General features: G+C 36.4%; 1 pseudogene; it reads left to right on the plus strand.

Moving 5' to 3' along the window:
* The first annotated feature begins 9,883 nt into the window (after window positions 1-9,883).
* LOC149229740 (uncharacterized) overlaps window positions 9,884-19,387 on the plus strand; it is a 35,172-nt pseudogene continuing 25,668 nt past the window's right edge.

The following is a 19,387-nucleotide window of genomic DNA, read 5'->3' on the forward strand; positions in this document are numbered from 1 at the left end:
AGTCAATATTACACCTGTGGCTACTTCTGTTCTAGCCCTAAATTCCAGTGCAGGGCTCCTCCACTTGCGTTCATCTTCATCACAAAACTTGCGGCCTACTAACCACCACAAGACAGGGTCTCAACCCTCTCTGATATTTCATAATTTGATGCAGCCTTCACACAGAAACACCACTGAAATCGCATGCCCAAATTCTCATGAGCCACCTTTCTTGAGCTCGATCTACTAAAAGAGAACCAACAGTATGCCATCATACTTCCTATCTCAAACCCATTAAGGTAAGACACTCTTGTGAACCCTCTCATGATGATCTTTCTCTTCGTGGATGATCATGGCCTCCCTTTAGAAACCCTTACTCAACCCTCTAACTTGACCTACTTTAGGACTACATCTCTCCTCGCCTCCTTGATCAAATAAGGTCCTTCTCACTTGATGTTCATGCCTTTGTATAAATGCCTCCTTAAATATCTTTTCCTATCCAGGCCTCTTAGGAACACTCTAGAACTTACGGGTTTTATCCACTTAGACCTTAGGAAATATTAATTTTACGTTTTAATTTTCTTTTAGATTTTAAACCTCATCTTGGGTCCAAAACCCCTTGACTTGGGTTCTTTGCCCACAAATCCTTTTGTGACCAAACTCACAAGCCCATCTCACTAGGCTTGTGGAGTACCTCCCAAGCTACACAATTAAACAACATAGTCTAGCTGTAGTAATCGTAACTTGGTCAAGCTCTTGTAGTCAAGCGAGGACTTGTTGGGTTACCAAGATGCAAATTAAGTAAGGGTAGTTGTGAGGGCATGATAGCTAGCGAGGGTTAGGGCATTCCAAGGAATGAAAAGGCACGCTAACACATGCCAAACAATGTCAATGCATGATGAGGAGTGTTAGGGGGTGCTGAGGCATCACAAGGGAGAACTAGGTCAAAATGCATGGAAATGAACAAATAAGAGTGTGTGCCAGGGAGTGTCAGTGAATTCAAGTGTGCCAAGGATGAAGTGTGTTAGAAGAATTTCATAATAGGATTGCAAGAGGCAAGCCTACGGTTGCAATAAAGTGCTTGACAGAGCAGTTTTATACAAAGGGAGACTTTGTGTTGGGCACAATATTTTTTTTTCCTTTATCTACTATTTTTATATGATATGTGGCACACTTTGGCTGAATTCTCATGTTTTAAACTATTTTAGACAATTTCATATTGTACATTGTTGTGTATAAGTTTTGGGCACTCGAATTGTGCCAACTTATATCTTGTGTGTCTTGTGCATCTTTTGGTTCTTGCAAACTCTCAGTTAATTCTTTACTGTTTATATGAACTGGACATACATGTGAAATATTTCTTGTGTAAGCTATGTTGCTTAGTTTTTTTATGGACATGGCTAGATGTGATGTTTGTCTTGGTAATTTCTTAAGTGGGATAAGTTGAGCTTCGGCATGAGTGATCTAAGATGCGTTATAGGAAGTTCTTAGGTGAACAAGGCACAATCTACCTATAGTAGGTGCAATTGGTCAAGTTGTTGCAGCTGAAGCAGGGCAATGTCACATGAACTTCAATAGCTAAGGACTTGATTGTGTTCCCAAGTCGTGAAAAAATGTAGGGATAGTTGTGAGGGAATGAGTGTCAAGGCATACTAGGGAATGCTAACATGTGCCAGATAGTTCGAAGGCATGTCAAATATGCTAAGATGTGTCAAGTTCTAAGGCATGCCAAGATGTGCAAGGGTGTGACAATGTGTGCTAGGGACTATCAAGGCAACAAAAAGGAGAAACAAGTTAAACTACAAGGAAATGAACACATAAGAGGGTTAATAAGTCATCAATTTACCTTTTCCAAGAGGGGAATGCTAGGCACACCAACACTAGGTTCCAAAGCGCCAAATATTCCTCTGTTACTTCTCATCTACTTTCCAATAATTGTTCTCAAATAAATTTAATATTAAACCATTCCAAAGCATACCAAAGCATATCAATGAATGCTAGACATGCTAAAACTTTCCAAGCACCAACACGTGCTAAGTGCCAATGTATGTTAGGGAGTGATACACATGTTATGAAGTGGTAGGGCATGTTGAAGAGTGTTAAGGTGTGTTAGAGAGTGCTAATGCATGCTTAGGAGTGTTAGGGAGTACTAGGGAAACACAAGGGAGAACTGGGTCAAAATGCATGTAAGTTAATGAATATGAGGGTGTGCCATGGAGTGTCAACGAGTGCAAGCTAGCATGCCAAGGAGGGAGTGACAAGTTATGTTAAGCACTGATAAGGCATGCTAGGGAATATCAGGGCATGCCAATACATGCCAAATTCTAAGACATTCTAGGATTTCCAGGGTGTTAGGGTATGCCAATATGTGTCAAGGAGTTTCAAGGCAACAAAAGGAAGAACCAAGCTAAAATGCAAGGAAATGAACACATAAGATGGTTAATAAGCAAAGGGGGCATGCTATGCACACTAATAATTGGTTCCAATACATGCCAAGTGCCAATGTGTGCCAATAATGTATGTTAATGCATGCCAAAGTATTCTAGGGCATGGTAGGGACTATAAGGCATGCCAATACATGCTAGGAGAGTGCTATGTTATGATAGGGTCTGCCAACATGTGCTTGGGTGTCCTAGTCATGGATGGATGTTCTAGGTATAAAGATGTTCCAAGACATGTGAGGTGCCAAGGAATTTTAGTGTGGGCCAAGAGTGTTGAGGAGTGCTAGGTTTCTCTCATTAATAGAATTGACAGAGCTTGATTATGTATTAAATAATATAGTTCCCACACACACTAGTGGAACTTTATCTAAAGGGAATTTGTTAGGTAATAAACCTAATAAAGATGAATCATGTATATTGACCCATAGGAAAACTATATTCTCATTACTTGAGGGAAATGATACACCCTAATTACTTCTTAACAAATTGACTAACTCTAACCACTATGGAATTGGAAATATAATGAAAAAGACTCCACAACAATGGTCTTAAATGGTTATCTTTTGACAAAAAATATAGTAACATGCACATAGCCTCATAAAAAAATCATTGGAATGATCAATGGTGACGAACATTTTTTGACCGTCACCAAAAGTAACCAAAAAGAGCATTGGTGAGGGTCAACAAAAGATCATCACTAGAAGTGTCACCAAAGAGAGAATTAGTGATGGGCCTTTAACAACCCTCATCAAAAGTGTCACTAAAAATGGCTTTGGTGACAAGCCTTAAAGGACCATCACTATATGCACTTACAACGACACTTTTTTACAGATCCTTACCATATGTGACATTGGTGACAAACCTTAAAGGTCCGTCGCATGCATGACCCCCACCAATGACCTTTTTCTTGTAGTGCTTTTTACCGAATATTAGATTTTGTCCTGTAGAATTGACTAAAATATTTGTTCATTTTTTGCATAAGTCATGACACATCCCATTACATATTTCTCTTAGCCTTAAAGAAAACAAATTACCAGCATAGTCATGTCGTGACACTCATGACTGGATATTTTTTTCATATCATGTAATGGATTAAACATAGATTCGAGATGGAATTTGATGGGAAAATTTCCCATCAAATAGAGTAAAAAGAAATTGTAAAACCATCAACAATTTTAGTTGAAACCGTGAAATTGATGGAGAAGTATGAAAACCGTCAAATTTGATGGATGAGTATGTTTTTAAATTCCAACCATGTATGGATGGGTCTTATATGAATTTCCCCACACTATATTTTTTTTACTCTATTGCATTAGTCATCATGCATCCTACAACATTTTGTACACCCAAAATAATGGTTAGACAACATCATAGTTTAATTAAGACTTAAATGATTGAAATTGAACATTTTAATGTGTATGAATGATTTATTAAAAGTGATTAAAGGATTTATAACGAGCCATAGATGTCCATAGGATTGTTAAATTGAAAAATTATACTTTGGTTTTGATAATCAAACAAATAATAATTAATATATTAAATTTAAAAAAATTAGCATATTTTTTATTATTATTTTTATTTACAATATATATATATATATATATATATATATATATATATATATATATATATATATATATATATATATATAGATAGATATAGATATATCAATTTTGTGATATAAAATTATCATATATGGATAGGTACTAATTAGCTTACATTGCATGTTGGATTAGTAAAGACAATATGTTTTGAGATTATTGTATTTATATTCATGTGTCATGGTGAACACGAGTAGAACATTAGCGGGTGGTGAACCCAAGTGTATCAGTGAAATTATACAACCCGCATGAAACAAAATGATCATACAATAATGGAGAAGAGATGGAATATTGAATTTTTGGATGATGCAATTTTCCATGAGCTTCACGTTGAGTGTTGCATATCACATATTTTTTTATAATGTGGTGGTCATAAATATGGTGGGGAGTGAAATCAATGATGATGGTGAAGGAAACAAGGAATCAAGTGTGACAACCCTTATTATTTTACATTTATGTATACAATGTATATATTTGATAAAAAGAAAATGGGTTGAGTCAAGGGACACTGATTCTAGAGCTCAGGAGGTTACTTGCTTGGGATGTTAAGGTTTCCTTGTAGCCAGAGATCTGAACTATTTTTAACACCCATTGAAGGCTAGTTGGTGTGTCTTAAATGGACTAGTCTTTTGAATTAATGAAGCTGAGGAATAAGGATGAGAAGCCATGTCGCTTTGGAAAGAGGGACAAGGATTGTCTAAACATAGTTACGTGGGTAGTTGGAAGAGATAGGGGGAGAAGTAAATGACAAAAGGGGCAGACAATATGGCACCACAATGACTTAGAACAACACCATTGTGGTTGAGAGATAAGGGAAAATATTAGGGGCGAGACCAACACAAAAGAGATAATTCTCAACTAGGGAGGAGGATGGAGGAGTTTGACGCATATATAGCACTCAAAGAAGATATTTGTGAAGAATTTTTTTATTTTTTTGTGAAGGAATCCGAAAATTTTATGGTTATCAGTTGTTTAAAAATGATTGCATTATAGTATTTTTTTTCACTTTGTTGAAGGCCAAAATTTTTCCTTCCAATTTGATCTCGTTTCCCTTTCTTTAACATGAAAAAATTGACTATTTGGTGAAGTAATCTAAAAAATTTATTGGTTATTACACTTTACTCTGTAGTTATTACTGGTGTAGTCAATATCATATCCATTGTTATTTCCATCTACTCAATCAACAAAATTGGTCGAAGAGTGTTTCTTCTTGAATCAGGAATGCAAATGTTCATTTCACAGGTTATCCCCATTTGCTCTTCTCCTTCATTTCTCTTCCATTGGGCTTTGTTTGTAGCTAGTTAGATCATTTCCATTCCAAAATGGTGAATCATAATTGTGATATAGAGTATGAAAATTGCAAGCCATTATTAGAATCCTTTTGGCGATAGGAATGAAGCATGGGAAACATATTTCTCAAACCACAACCATTTTGATAGTGTTGATGGTGTGCATTTTCGTGTCATCGTTTGCATGGTCATGGGGACCTCTCGGATGGTTGATTCCCAGCGAAACGTTTCCCCTGGAAACAAGATCTGCTGGACAGAGCGTGACGGTGTGCGTGAATCTGCTCTTCACATTTGGTGTTGCACATGCGTTTCTGTCAATGCTTTGCAATTTCAAATACGACATCTTCTTCTTCTTTGTTGGGTGGTGTTCATTATGTCCCTCCTAGTTTCTCCTTCCGGAGACGAAGAATGTGTCGATCAAAGAAATGATGGAAAATGTGGAAAAAGCATTGGTTGTGGAAGAATTTTGTCACATACTCCAAGCTTATTGATAACGATGAAGAAGATGTCAATTCCAAACAAGAAAATGGAAGAGTCGGTGGCCATGCCTACCATAATTCCCAGTTGTGATCTTCTTCCTCCTCCATTCCACTCAGTAGTATATGGCCATGGAAATAATAATAAGAACAATGTTAATTGTGTTTTACCATTACACAGTCCAATTTTTCTGTGGCAATTTAAATTTCCTGAGGAAGTACGCGAACACCAATGGCACCATATCTATCGAACAACAAAGTTCAATGAATGGAATCACCCTACCAGGGTTACATCATTGTTTATTTTCTCTCTCCTCTAAGCCCTCATTTATGTGTAAATTTAAAATGACTTTGTGGAAGAGGAGGGCATTATCTAGAAATTTATAGAAGTGGCGACATAATTTATGAGAGGTTTACTATTGTTAATATGCAACTTCAAATTTTCAATTGAAGGTCAACATATGGATTTTTTGTGAAAATATGTGAATATTATTTTTGTTTTTTTGTTACAAAGTGATAGATATTTCGTGAAGAAAGTGTGTGTTCTGAACAACTGACAAATTGTTAGATGTTTCTTCATTTTGGACTGAAATTTATTGAATGTACATCCACAAGAAAATTAATGAAACATCCCTAGTTAAAAGTCCATGTAAAAATATATAAGGCCGCAGTGATGGGACACGTATTCCAAGCTAAATGGTGGGAAAAACATCCTAGTGGGTGTTCATTCGGTTATATTAGCTATGGAAATTGGCAAAGGCAATGACTAAGGATTTGGAAAGGCAAAATGGCATTTTTTTCACATTTATTTATGAAAATAATGGAAATTAGGAGAAAAGAAAGGTGAAAGGTCACAGGTTGCATGTGAGGAGGAAATTGAAGGAAAATGATGGAAAATGAAGAAAATAGAGGCCTCATTAATAAAAAGGCTTCTTAAGATCAGTCAGTAGGTTTATGTTGACATTATGAATTAGGTGTTGTCCTTGATGGCAACCTACCTCATGAGTTGTCATTGATGACAAGCTGAATGGAAGTCTACTTATGAGTTGCCTCTTGATGGAAACCTACTTGTTGAATATGTCAATAGGATGTGACAAAGTGTTTTGGCAAAGGCATATTAGTTCAGAGGCAGAGGTATGATAAAGTTAAAAGTTCAAGAAGTATACATGGGTTCTGTTAAGCAAAGTCGCGTACACATGCGAGTTTGAAGAAGAAAAGGCACGTATAGTTTCGGCACCATGGTATTCTAAATACCAAGGGTACTTACCATGGTATTGTCCTGTGGTATTGAGCCTAGTAACAGATGTTTTGATCCTGTCTAAGAAAACCATCGACCAGAGTATAGTTTTGACTTATGGTATTGAAAAATTGCAAAGTGTGCAAGTGATGGAAATCTTATGAATAGTTAGATCTGAAGAAAGCATGCATGTTGTGGGTTATTAATGATTACTTTGATCTAAACTAATTATTCACCCCAGAGTTTGATGATGGATCAAAACTAATAGATCTGAGATGACAATCATGATTATGAGATGATCTGTTTTGTGTTAACGTGTGAATTTTTGGATATGGCAAGATATCGGTATGTTTGAAGTTTTGTGTTGTAGCAAAGATTTGAGTCTGAATTTGCAGATCTGTACGCAGGTTTTATAGCCTGCAAGGCACGTACACATGCGGATGTGTTTATGGTAAATCGCGTACATGTAGGTTTGATTCCTGAAAAGTGCGTACGCACGCGGCTATACTTTGAGAAAAGTGCGTACAGAAAGTGGGGTTTTTTATGAAAGGGTGTCTGATCAGTTTTTATCAGTTCTGATTTGTTTATGTTGTCTTTCAATAAAGTGTTCTTGATGATCCATGTTTAAACAGTGATGTTTTTTTTGTGGATTGATTTGATTGAAGAATGTTGAGATATCTTGTTGACTGTGTTTAAATATCAGACATTGTTCTGTGACTGGTTCAATATGTTGTAGTAGATCTGAGTGTGATTCAATGTTTCTTTTAGAATTACAGTAGTCCAGTTTCCAGCTTGCAAAAGTTTAAGATCTACATGCGGGTATACTAAACAAAAGGTGTGTACACGTGCCGTTTTGCTACAGAAATGTAGCATACACATTATGACAGATGGTTGATAATGATTTGCAGTAACAAATATGATTTATGTGATATGCAATATGATGGTTGAATTTTTCGCTATAATGATTTGACTGATTGGTTGAGTTTTGATTGAGTTTCAGTTGATTGGGTTTCAGTGATTGATCAATTCAATTGTGTCAGAATTTGTTGATTCAACTACAGTGATGAGTTACAGTTTAATGATTGATATTGAGCTTAAGCATTGGTAGTGGGTCCAGTCTAAAAATTTGATGAAACGTGGCCTACAAGTTATGACTTGTTGTAGCAGGTGGATCCAGTATGAAAATTTATGAAATGTGTTACCCGGAGTTCAAGGAGTTGGATCTTCCTTCCAGTAGTATCTCGTAAATCAGATCAGGGAGTTGGAGCTCCCTTCCAATAGCAGCTAGAGAACAAGTGAAGGTTGTAGTCTTCAGCAGGTTGGTGCATGTGTACTGGTACAAGTTTACGCTAGTACAAGAGCCAAGGGGTTGGATATCCTTTCTAGTAGGCGCTGGAAAAAAAGCGAGGGTTGTAGCCTTCTGCAGGTGAGCGCCTATGTACTGGTTTGAGTCTGCACTAATACAAGATTGTAAAAATATTTTCTTTATATTAAAAGAATATAGAGACGATAGCAACATGTGCTTTTTTCCCTAATTGGGTTTCCACCTTAAATCCTAGTGTTCATATGTGTTGCTTATGTGCGATGGTTTATTTTATTCTTACTGCACATGGTTACTGCCTATCTAATGTTTAATAAAGTACTGATGCACTAGCAGAAGATAAATAGATGTTGAATTAACTTAAACATAAGTTTACTCGATGTATACTAGTTGTATTAAGAACAGTCGCATACACATGTGGGTACCTTTCCATAAAGTCATGTACAAAAATCAGAATATGAAATGAAAAGATTGTGATTTTGAAAATATTGATTCACCCTCCCCTCCCGCCACCTCTCAGTATTTTTCCCAACAATTGGTATCAGAGCAGGTCCTTTGGTAAAAGATTGATCACTTGAAGGAGATCCATCAAGATGGGTAGTCACGAAGGAGTATGTTCTATCAGGCCTCCTATATTTAATGGAACTTACTTTGTCTTTTGGAAAGTTAGGGTGAGAACATACTTGCAGGTGCTACGAGCTAATGTATGGGAAATAGTTGAAAGTGGATATCAATTTTCAGCCTCCATTCCTTCAGACACTGTAGGAAAGAAACAGTATGAAACCAATGCAAAGGTTGTAAATGCCACCTTGGGAAGGCTAACAGAGACCAAGTTTTTGAAGGTAATGCAGATGAACACAACAAAGTGAATGTGGGCTAAGACTATCCAATGTTATGAAGGTGGCACCAAGGTAAAAAGTGATAAACTGTAAACATTTAGAATTCAGTATGAGACATTGAAAATGCATGATGATGAAAGCATTGTAGCATTTTTTCTTAGAGTAGATGAAGTTGTGAATCCATGAGAAATCTTGGTGAAGAAATAAAAGTTGCCTCTATTATTGAAAATGTTTTGAGATCACTAACTCCAAAGTTCAAATCCAAAGTATCTGCTATTGAAGAAATGCAGGATCTGAAAAGTATTATACTTGATCAGCTCCATGGAATATTGACAGCATTTGAGATGAATAAAGGTGGTCCTTGAGATATTAGAGAAGCAACCTTCAAATCTACTGCAAAAGGAAAATAAAAGGAAGAAATAGGTTATATATCAGAAGAAGAAGAAGGAAACTTCGTAAAGAAACTCCAAGTAGGTATAGGAAGATTCAGAGGTAAGTTTCCTTTCAAATGTTTCGCCTGTGGTAGAGTTGGTCATTATGCTACTAGTTTCCTTATAAATAAAATCAGGAGAAAGGAAAAGAAGTGTCCAAAACAAATAGGAAGACATTTGAAAATAAGAGAAGTTTTTATACACATGAAGATAGTGATGGTCTTTCAAATGGTGAAGAAGGCGAGTCTAATCAAGATTGTCATTTACTCATGGAATTTGAAGATGAGTATGATGATAATTTCATTGATGCCTTAGAAGAAACAGATACCTTTATTGACAACTTTGACAACAACAGATCAGATGCAATAACAATTATAGATGTCAACAAATATTCAAATCTGAGAGAAAACCACTTTCTAGTGATCAAGAATGAAGAAGACGAAGCATCATCAGGTATGGATTCTTGTTCAAGATGTGATCCATTTTCTTATCTATGCAATAATGACAGGGATGATGATAGTGAAACTACTACGTTTTCACTTATGGGTAAAAGTGAAAGTAAGTATCTTGAGCAATAGATCAACAAAAATTAGAATCAATAGACAATGCAGATGTACCTATGCTAAGAAAAGATAATTATAAACAATGGAAAGGAAAGATGAAATAGAATCTAATGAATCTCGATATCTGGCATCTAGTGTGCAATGGTTACACCAAGTTTCCTCCATCAGACAAGGAAGTGAAAAATAACAGTAAAGATTTGAGTAACATCTTTTGTAGCATATCTGATTCAATATTGAATAAGGTTATGCATTATACTACTGCAAAGCAAGTATGGGACAAGTTACAAGAAATACATGAAGAAGTCCCAAAGGAAGATCCCATAGGTAATCTTATATCTAAAAATGTGTCCAAAATGACAAATGGAGTTGTTGATTCAAAAGAAGTCAGGTTAGAAGAAATTGTTGATCTTAGAACAAAACTTGATCTTACTTTGAAAAAGAATGATAAATTGCAGGCTTATGATAACAAGGATCATGTTAGTATGACATCTAACCAATATTGTGAAGGTCTTGAAGCTGAGGTCATCTCTCTAAGAGAAGATATTGAAAAATCAAATAAGCAGAATGAAGATCTACTTCAATTTTTCGAAGAACAAGAGAATGGGCTGAAACAAGTGTTAAATTGGCAACTAGGGCCAAACTCCATGTGGGTCAGCTTATTTATGGTAGCTGATATTTTTATTGGATCCCTCTCGTCGAGAGGTGTAGGATTGATCCTAAGATCATCGATTTCGATAAGTATTTATGGAAATATGAATTTATTTTGATTATGTAATTATTATCAAGCCGACCAACTCTTATGTAGGTTCAAGAAGCCCAAACGTCATGTCTATTCAACCTATACGTTTTTGGTATAAATAGATGAGGATTTGATGTCATCTAAACACACATTCTTGAGTGATCTCCTCCTCTCCACGTCTTGGGTTTTTGGAGAAGAAGAGACACTAAAGAATATGCTAGCCTAGCATGAAGCCCTAACCGCAGAAGATGCCCTAACTAATCCAACGCAGTCAATTACTTATATTGTACATGGAAGATCTCATACGTTGTATATGTATACGCTGTCTTACACTGTATATGAAGACGTTGCTCTCATACACTGTATGGAAGACCAGGTATGTTGTATGTGAAGACATGCAAATGCAGTCATGGAGACATGTCAAACGCTGTACATGGAGACATATAAAACACAGTCTATATATGAAACCGCAGCAAATACATGAAGTCGCAGTCAATGCACGTAAACAAATTCTATATATGAAACCACAGCAAATACATGAACCCGCATTCAATGCACATAAATGTAGTCTATATATGAAACCGTAGCAAATACATGAAGATGCAATCAATGCACGAAATTGCAGTCTATATATGAAACCGCAACAAATACATGAAGTCACAGTAATGGTAACGAAGCCTAGCCGCAGTCATGTCTTGTGAGGAGGTCTGGAAAGGAGACCTGTAGCTAAAGGAGACCTGTCCATGAGAGGAGCAGATCCGCACCATGTATAGATACACAGTCAATACACAGTCAATGAAAAGTTGTGACGAGGGTTTCAAGCAATGCCAAGTGCTGCTGTAATAATGACAGTAATAGTTACATTCTCAACATATTAACGCAGTCAATGAGAAGCTGTGATGATCAGTGACAAAGTCATGATCTAGTTCTTGTGAAATCATGATCTCGATGCAGAGATCACCTCTGGGGTAATTTCAAGGGACTGTCATGGTGCAGCAATGATGATAACAGCAGTACTGAAGATCTCAGTGATGAAGTACAACACAGGGCTGCATGATGATGGAAGATGCCGCATCATGGACAGCATGATGTATGGGCAGTATGATGTAGATTATGGGCAGCATGATGTAGATCATGGACAACATGATGTATAGGCAGCGTGATGTATGGGATCATGAGCAGCATGATGATGCATGATGCAACATGATGGTGCTACACGGTAAGGTGCAGCAAATAGACAAGATGCAACATGATGATAAGTGAAGGAGTCACCTTGGAGAATCAGTTGAAGCAGAATGTCTTCCACTGATCTCATCGTTATACGAAATGATCTATGCTAGATCTAGATAAGTCAAAGTGTTGACTTCTGTTGTAAATGTACTATCTCTCTATGTCTCTCTTTCTCTGCTGAACTTTGAAGAACATAAAAGAAGAATTGATCAAGGTTTTCCCCACACATTGTGGGGTTTGTCCCTGGCTAGCGCCATATCTTGTGTCCTCTTGTCTTGGCATGTCTTCTGTGATATTTGTGTTCTATCTACAATTTACTTTATGCTGATGTGATTGCTAATATGGAAAAGAAATTAAATAAATTGCTCTAGCATAGAACATACGTAAACTTAACAATAAGAGATTCTCAAATTGAGACAACAAGTGGAGGAAGGAAGAAAGATTGAGGAAATATTGAAGAAGAAGGAAAAGAAATATCATGTTGAGGTAAATATCCTAAAAGGTAAATTATAAGAAAAGGATAAACATTTTCAATTTCAAGATAGTACTAATATTTTGGATAATATTCTTAGTTGTCAAATGTCTCCTGCCATCAAATCTGGTCTTGGTTTTCATGAAACTGTTAAAGGTGAATCTAGCTCACAAGTTGAAGCAAGGAATTCTAATGAAAAATCTGAAATCATCAACAAAGAGATAAGAAGTCAACCTCGTCAATAACCAAGGAAAGAAAGTCTTCAAAGGAAATAATTTACTCGTAACTATGGAATTTTTAATCGATTTTCTCCTCTAATCAATAATGTTGAATGTCTTATATGCCATAATTTTGGACATGTTGTAGAAAGTTGGAAAATAGAATGTTTCAAGCTAATCACCATCTCATAGAATGATTATCAACTTCCAAGTACTTTAAGGGATATTGTTTTGCTTGCAATATCTTTGGTCATAAAGTCATTGATTGCAATCGAAGGAATATTAAACATATAAGATGTTATGCTGGTAACAAGTTTGGGCATGTAGCAAAATAATGCAGGAACAAGTCTATGGATTGCCATAGACAATATGGTAAGCAACCAATTAAGAACATTGATATCAGAAAATCTAAAAAATATGGATCCACCAATAAGCAATAAAAGGAAGAACATTTGTGGTGTGGTCTTACTCTTTGTTCATTTGAAGACAAAGATGAATGGTACATAGATAGTGGATGTTCTCATCACATGACTAGAGATAAGAGTAAAATGGAGTCTCCCAGGAAAAACCATCATGGTAATGTTATTCTTGGAACTGATGTTTCAGCAAAAGTTCTAGGACAAGGTAAAGCGAGAATTAATAAAACTAGAGCAGCATCTGACGCTTTGTTAGTTCAAGGGATAAAGAAGAATATCCTAAGTGTAGGGAAAATGGAAAATAAGTGAAATATAATTGTGTTTACATCAACCAAGTGTAAGGTTATGAATGAAGTACTGGAAAAGTCATAATAAGAGGATACAGAAATCGAGACAAATTGTATGTGTTTGAAGATCAGAATTCTCATAGATATGAGAAAGGATTAGACTTAGAGTAAAAGAATATTTTTCCTATTGTAGTCTCTTATTCTTAAATGAATATTTCTAACGTTGACTGCAGAAGTGGTTAGAGGTTCTTGACCTCATGAAAAATAGAAGATGGTTATTAGGTCCTCAGGATCAGTGATGTGTAATCTCAGGAGGAGTAATACATATTAATTCCCATGGTTTTTTTCATTTTCATGTTGACTATACTATTGACACTGTCTCTGGTGAAGTAACAGTAAATAGGTGTAGACATAACAAACTCAGGGGGATTTAAAAATGTGAAATTTCATTATTTCACTTTCTGTACGCGGATCTTATAAGAAAAAGTGTGTGTATACGTGAGTTCTAATTTTCGCAATCATGTATATCTTGGTTTGATGAAGAAACGATGGTAAAGACTCGGTAAAAGGGTCTAATATGCTTCAAGTCAATTATCAATTTCCTTTTTTGTTATGATGGTTGAAGGTTACAATCTATTGATACTATTTGAAAGTGATTTTGGCTTGTATAGGTTTTTTATGACTTGATGTATGACTGGTTGATGATGATGCCTTAATGATTCTTACTAATATATGAAATGATATGATTAGATCGTATAGTGAACATTTGGCATAGGTTCACGGGGATATTTTGTTATGCTTCTAATAATTTATTGTTGGTATTATGTTTGCTTCATACCTAATAATTCTTTAGTGTTGTACTTGTGTTGATGAAGTTCTTGAATGATGAATTGGCTATGATGAACAGTTGATTATGTTTCATATTGATCAAGTGGTGTTGGTGTGATAAATATTCTTATGAAGAATTTGGGCCAAGAAAATGATGTTGTAAAGACATGGTCATATGCTACTGTTGCACCTGTTGAATAATACTTGGAAACATGGCGTATTGAAGAATGATGATACATTGTCCTATCTTATGATGATTCTCACTTATGATGTTGTGACTACATACCAGGTCATAGGTTGATGATATTGAAGCTACATTGTTCTATCTTATAATTGTTGAGGAGTTGTTGCTGACAGATGTCTATGGTGCATATCATATATGGTGTATGATAGTTGTTGATGACTATCATGGTCTTTTTGGGGTCCTTGGTCTTGATTATGAATGTCTTATCTATCATTTAATGTAAAGGTCATGTAAATACCTATGATGTACTCATTGTAAAATTCAATCATGTATGGACTATTGTGGTCAAGTCATTTTTTAACATGTGATGTAATTTGTAATCCCACTATGTTTGGGAAGTTGATGTAATAATTATGTCAAATATGTAAACCCATTGTGATTGGGTGATTGATACAAGTTTGAGTCCTTGGCGATAGAGTCATAGAGTCATGTACTTCATTGTCAAATATTTCAACATGTGCTCAGGCGGAGCATGGTCAATATCCATTCAAATATTTCGACATGTGCTCATGGGGAGCATGGTTAGTAGTTCATACATGCAAGTCTTTGTTCAACATTGGTCAGCCCTTTTCCCTTGATGTGAAAGGGGGAGAGTAACTTGGTGTTTTGGTTGGTGGTTGAAGAGTATCTTGATGTTTGGCTTGATGTATTTACAGGTTGTCGTGACCAAACACCGAAGTGGTTTTCATCAAGTCCAATAGGGGAGATTGTTGACATTATGAATTAGGTGTTGTCCTTGATGGAAACCTACTTGATGAGTTTTCCTTGATGACAAGATGAATGGAAACCTACTTAATGATTTGTCTCTTGATGGAAACCTACTTGTTGAATATGTAAACAAGATGTGACAGAGTGTTTTACAGATCTGATAGAGTGTTTTGACAAAGGAATATCAGTTCAAAGAAGAGGTATGATAAAGTTGAAAGTTCAAGAAGTATACGCGGGTTTTGTTAAGAAAAGCCACATACACACGCGATTTTGAAGAAACAAAGGCATGTATAGCTTTTGCACCATGGTATTCTAAATACCAAGGGTACTTACCATGGTATTTCTCTATGGTATTGAGCCTAGTAATGGATGTTTTGATCCTGTCTAAGAAAACCATCAGTCGAAGTATGGTTTTGACTTGTGGTATTGAAAAAGTGAAAAGTGTGCAAGTGATGGAAATCTTATGAATAGCTAGATCTGAAGCAAACATGCATGTTATGGGCTATTGATGCTTTGCTTGATCTAAACTAACTATGCACTCAAGAGTTTGATGATGGATCAGATCCAATAGATCTAAGATGACAATCATGATTATGAGATGATATTTTTTATGTTAACGCATGATTTGTCTGTGTATGTCAAGATTTGGGTATGTATGAAGCTTTGTTTGGCAACGAAGATTTGAATCTGAATTTACGGATATATACATGGGTTTTATAGCCTGCAAGGCCCGTACACATGCGGATGTGTTTCTTCTAAATCGTATACATGTGGGTTTGATTCCTGAAAAGTGTGTACACACACAATTATGCTTTGAGAAAATCACATACAGAAAGTAGGGCTTTTTATGAAAGGGTGTTTGATTAGTTTTTATCAGTTTTGATGTGTTTTTGTTGTCTATCAATGAAGTCTTCTTGATGATCTGGGTTTAAACAGTGATGTGTTGATTGTGGATTGATTGATTGAAGAATGTTGAGATAACTTGTTGATTGTGTTTAAAGATCAAAGACTGTTCTGTGACTGGTTCAGAATGTTGCAATAGATTTGATTATGATTCAGTGTTTGTTTCAGAATGACAGTGGTCAAGTTTCCATCTTGCAGAAGTTTAAGATCTACATGCGGTATACTTCATAAAAGGCACATACACACGCGGGTTTGCTATGGAAAAGTAGCGTATACATTCTGACAGATGGTTGATTAGGATTTGCAGTAATAGAATCTGGTTTCTGTGATATGCAGTATGATGTTTGATGTTATGGTTATAGTGATTAGACTAATCGATTGAGTTTTGATTGAGTTTCAGTTGATTGGTTTTTTAGTGATTGGTCGATTCAGTTGTGTCAGAATTTTTTGATTCAGTTACAGTGATGAGTTATAGTTTGATGATTGATATTGAGCTTAAGTGTTGGTAGTGGGTCTAGTCTGAAAATTTGATGAAACGTGGCCTACAAGTTATGATGTGTTGTAGTAGGTGGATCCAGTATGAAAATTTATGAAATATGGTCCCTGGAGTTGAGGGAGTTGGAGCTTCCTTCTAGTAGTAGTTGGTAAATCAAATTAGGGGGTTGGAGCTCCCTTCCAGTAGCAGTTGGAGAATGAGTGAAGGTTGTAGCCTTCAGCAGGTTGGTGCCTACGTACTGGTACAAGTTTACGCTAGTACAAGAGCCAGGGGGTTGGAGCTCCCTACCAGTAGGAGTTGGAAAATGAGAGAAGGTTTTATCTTTCTGCAGGTGGGTGCATGCATACTGGTATGTGTTTACACGAGTAAAATATTGTAAAAATATTTTCTTTATATTAAAAGAAGACAAAGACGAAAACAGCAGGTGGTTTTTTCCCACAATGTTTTCCACCTTAAATCCCAGTGTTCATATGTGTTGCTTATGTGTCATGGTTTATTTTTTTCTTACTACACATGGTTACTTTCCATCTAATGTTTAATAAAGTACTGATGCACTTGCTAAAGATAAACATATGATGAATTAACGTAAACATAATTTTACTAGATGTACGCTAGTTGTCTTAAGAACAATCACGTACACAAGCAGAAATATTTCAGTAAATTCACATACAGAAATCAGAATATGAAATGAAAAGATTGTGATTTTGAAAATACTGAATTAACCCACCCCCCTCTCAGTATTTTTCATAACAACTTGATCAATGTAAGGCTTGGTCAGTGAAGCTTGGTTAGTTCAGTTTTGGAGCTCTCTCTCTCTTCTCTCTCATACTCTTGGATCTTAGATTTTTCTTAGAGCACTCTTGGAGAGTGTGCCATACTTGGAGTTTTGGAGAAAGAAGGAAAAAAGAGCAAGAAAGTGCAAGAGGACATCAAGATCAATAATTACAACAAGTTTTTCTTGCAGGTACTGAGTTGCATGTATGTTTTCCTCACTAGTTTTGGCAAGCATGGCACATGCATGTGGTTTCTTGGTTTTGATCTGTCATTGGAATGGAGGATTGCCTGGATTGACAATGGATTTTCCTAGCCTTGACATTTCCTGGATAGCCATGGTGTTATGGGTTTATTAATTTCTTTTTCTGGTTGGTTCTCATTTTTCCTTTTGCTTTAGTTGAGCTATTAGTTCCTGGAAGTCTTGGTTGGACAAACGCTCTGGAATCCCTGTAACAACTTGGGTTGGGTTACTAGTCCTCGAAACCTTGGTTGGACAAATTATTTGGAAGCCCTTTAACAACTTAGGTTGAGTTACTAATCCTAGAAGCCTTGGTTGGAAAAACACTCTAGAAACCCTTGGCGGGTTGAGTTACTAGTCCTGGAAGAATTGGTTGGAAAAACTCTCTAGAACCCCGACGGCAGTTGTTGGTTGAGTTACTAGTCTTGGAACCTTGGTTGGACAAATGCTAGAAGCCCGACGACAGTTGTGGGTAGAGTTACTAGTCTGGAAGCCACATTGAACAAATGCTCTGAAGCCCTAGAATGATTGGGTAGAGACCAATCCGGTGATACTTCTTTGATGTTCAACCGTGAGGTGGAATCATCGTTTGATGGGTGAGTTGGTTGGCCTCTGGAAGCCCTCAATGCTTTTGGATTTATGTGTTTTATGAGATCCTACATTCATGCTTGGAATATGGCACATGGGTGAATGGTTGAAGAGAGATTTGGCTCAACCATTCTACTGTTAGGTGGAACGTGGTAGTCCCATACCAGATTGGCTTTTGCATCATTAATATTAGGTTGTTTTCGTTGTTATCTCTTGAGTAATGTACTAGTTTATATGTGGATTATAGGGCTAATGTATCCTTGGTATTTCTATTGTTATTATGTTGGTTGTGATCATGTATTATGACAGTAGATATGTATGGCTCTCATCATGTTTTTAATTCTATATGAATGAATAATGTATCTATGGCCTAATGGATGGAACTACAACTAAAGTGACAAGGAAACAATGCCTCATAGTGAATCTTAGATAAGTATATGACGCCTATGCTCAGATCTTTTATTTGCACCTGTGGATTACATATTCGTGATATGTTTGAAGAAATGCATGTCATCGCTAGTAGGGTTCCAGTCAATGTCTTATTCAAATAATTGCATTAGTACTATTATTTCTATGTTATCTTACTGTTCTAAAGATGTCATTCAATTATGGGTAGTCACCTGGGATTTGGGCTTGAAAATGTGGCTTAAATCCCAGGGACGCTGGAACATAACTGAAAAACATAGTCCCTAAATGCTGGATTGCAAGCCTGTGAGAGCATCCAAAGGTCCCTAGACACTGGCATGCCCATAGCATGAGAGCGTCCAGAGGTCAAGTGGTCCAAAATCTCAGTGGGACCCAGGGGCTAGTTGGCAGAAAGGTTGGATTAGTTCCTGAGGGTCCTAATGTTGATGTTGAATGTTTGTATGGTGTGTTTCCATCGATTCCACTTCCTTAACATGACTTAGGAGGTTGAATCATATCATAGTGGCCTCCCATCGCATGTTTACCTCGTCTGGCCAGTTGCTTGGGTAGATGTGGAGGAGGGTGTTACAGAGTGGTATCAGAGCATGGTTCACCCTCGGACTGGACGGACAGTATGTTGGTCATGCATTCAAGTCATTTACAT

The sequence above is a fragment of the Pinus tabuliformis genome, chromosome J, assembly GCF_031772625.1.
Source record: "Pinus tabuliformis cultivar Carrire ecotype Pingquan chromosome J, CPIR1, whole genome shotgun sequence".
Classification (NCBI taxonomy): domain Eukaryota; kingdom Viridiplantae; phylum Streptophyta; class Pinopsida; order Pinales; family Pinaceae; genus Pinus; species Pinus tabuliformis.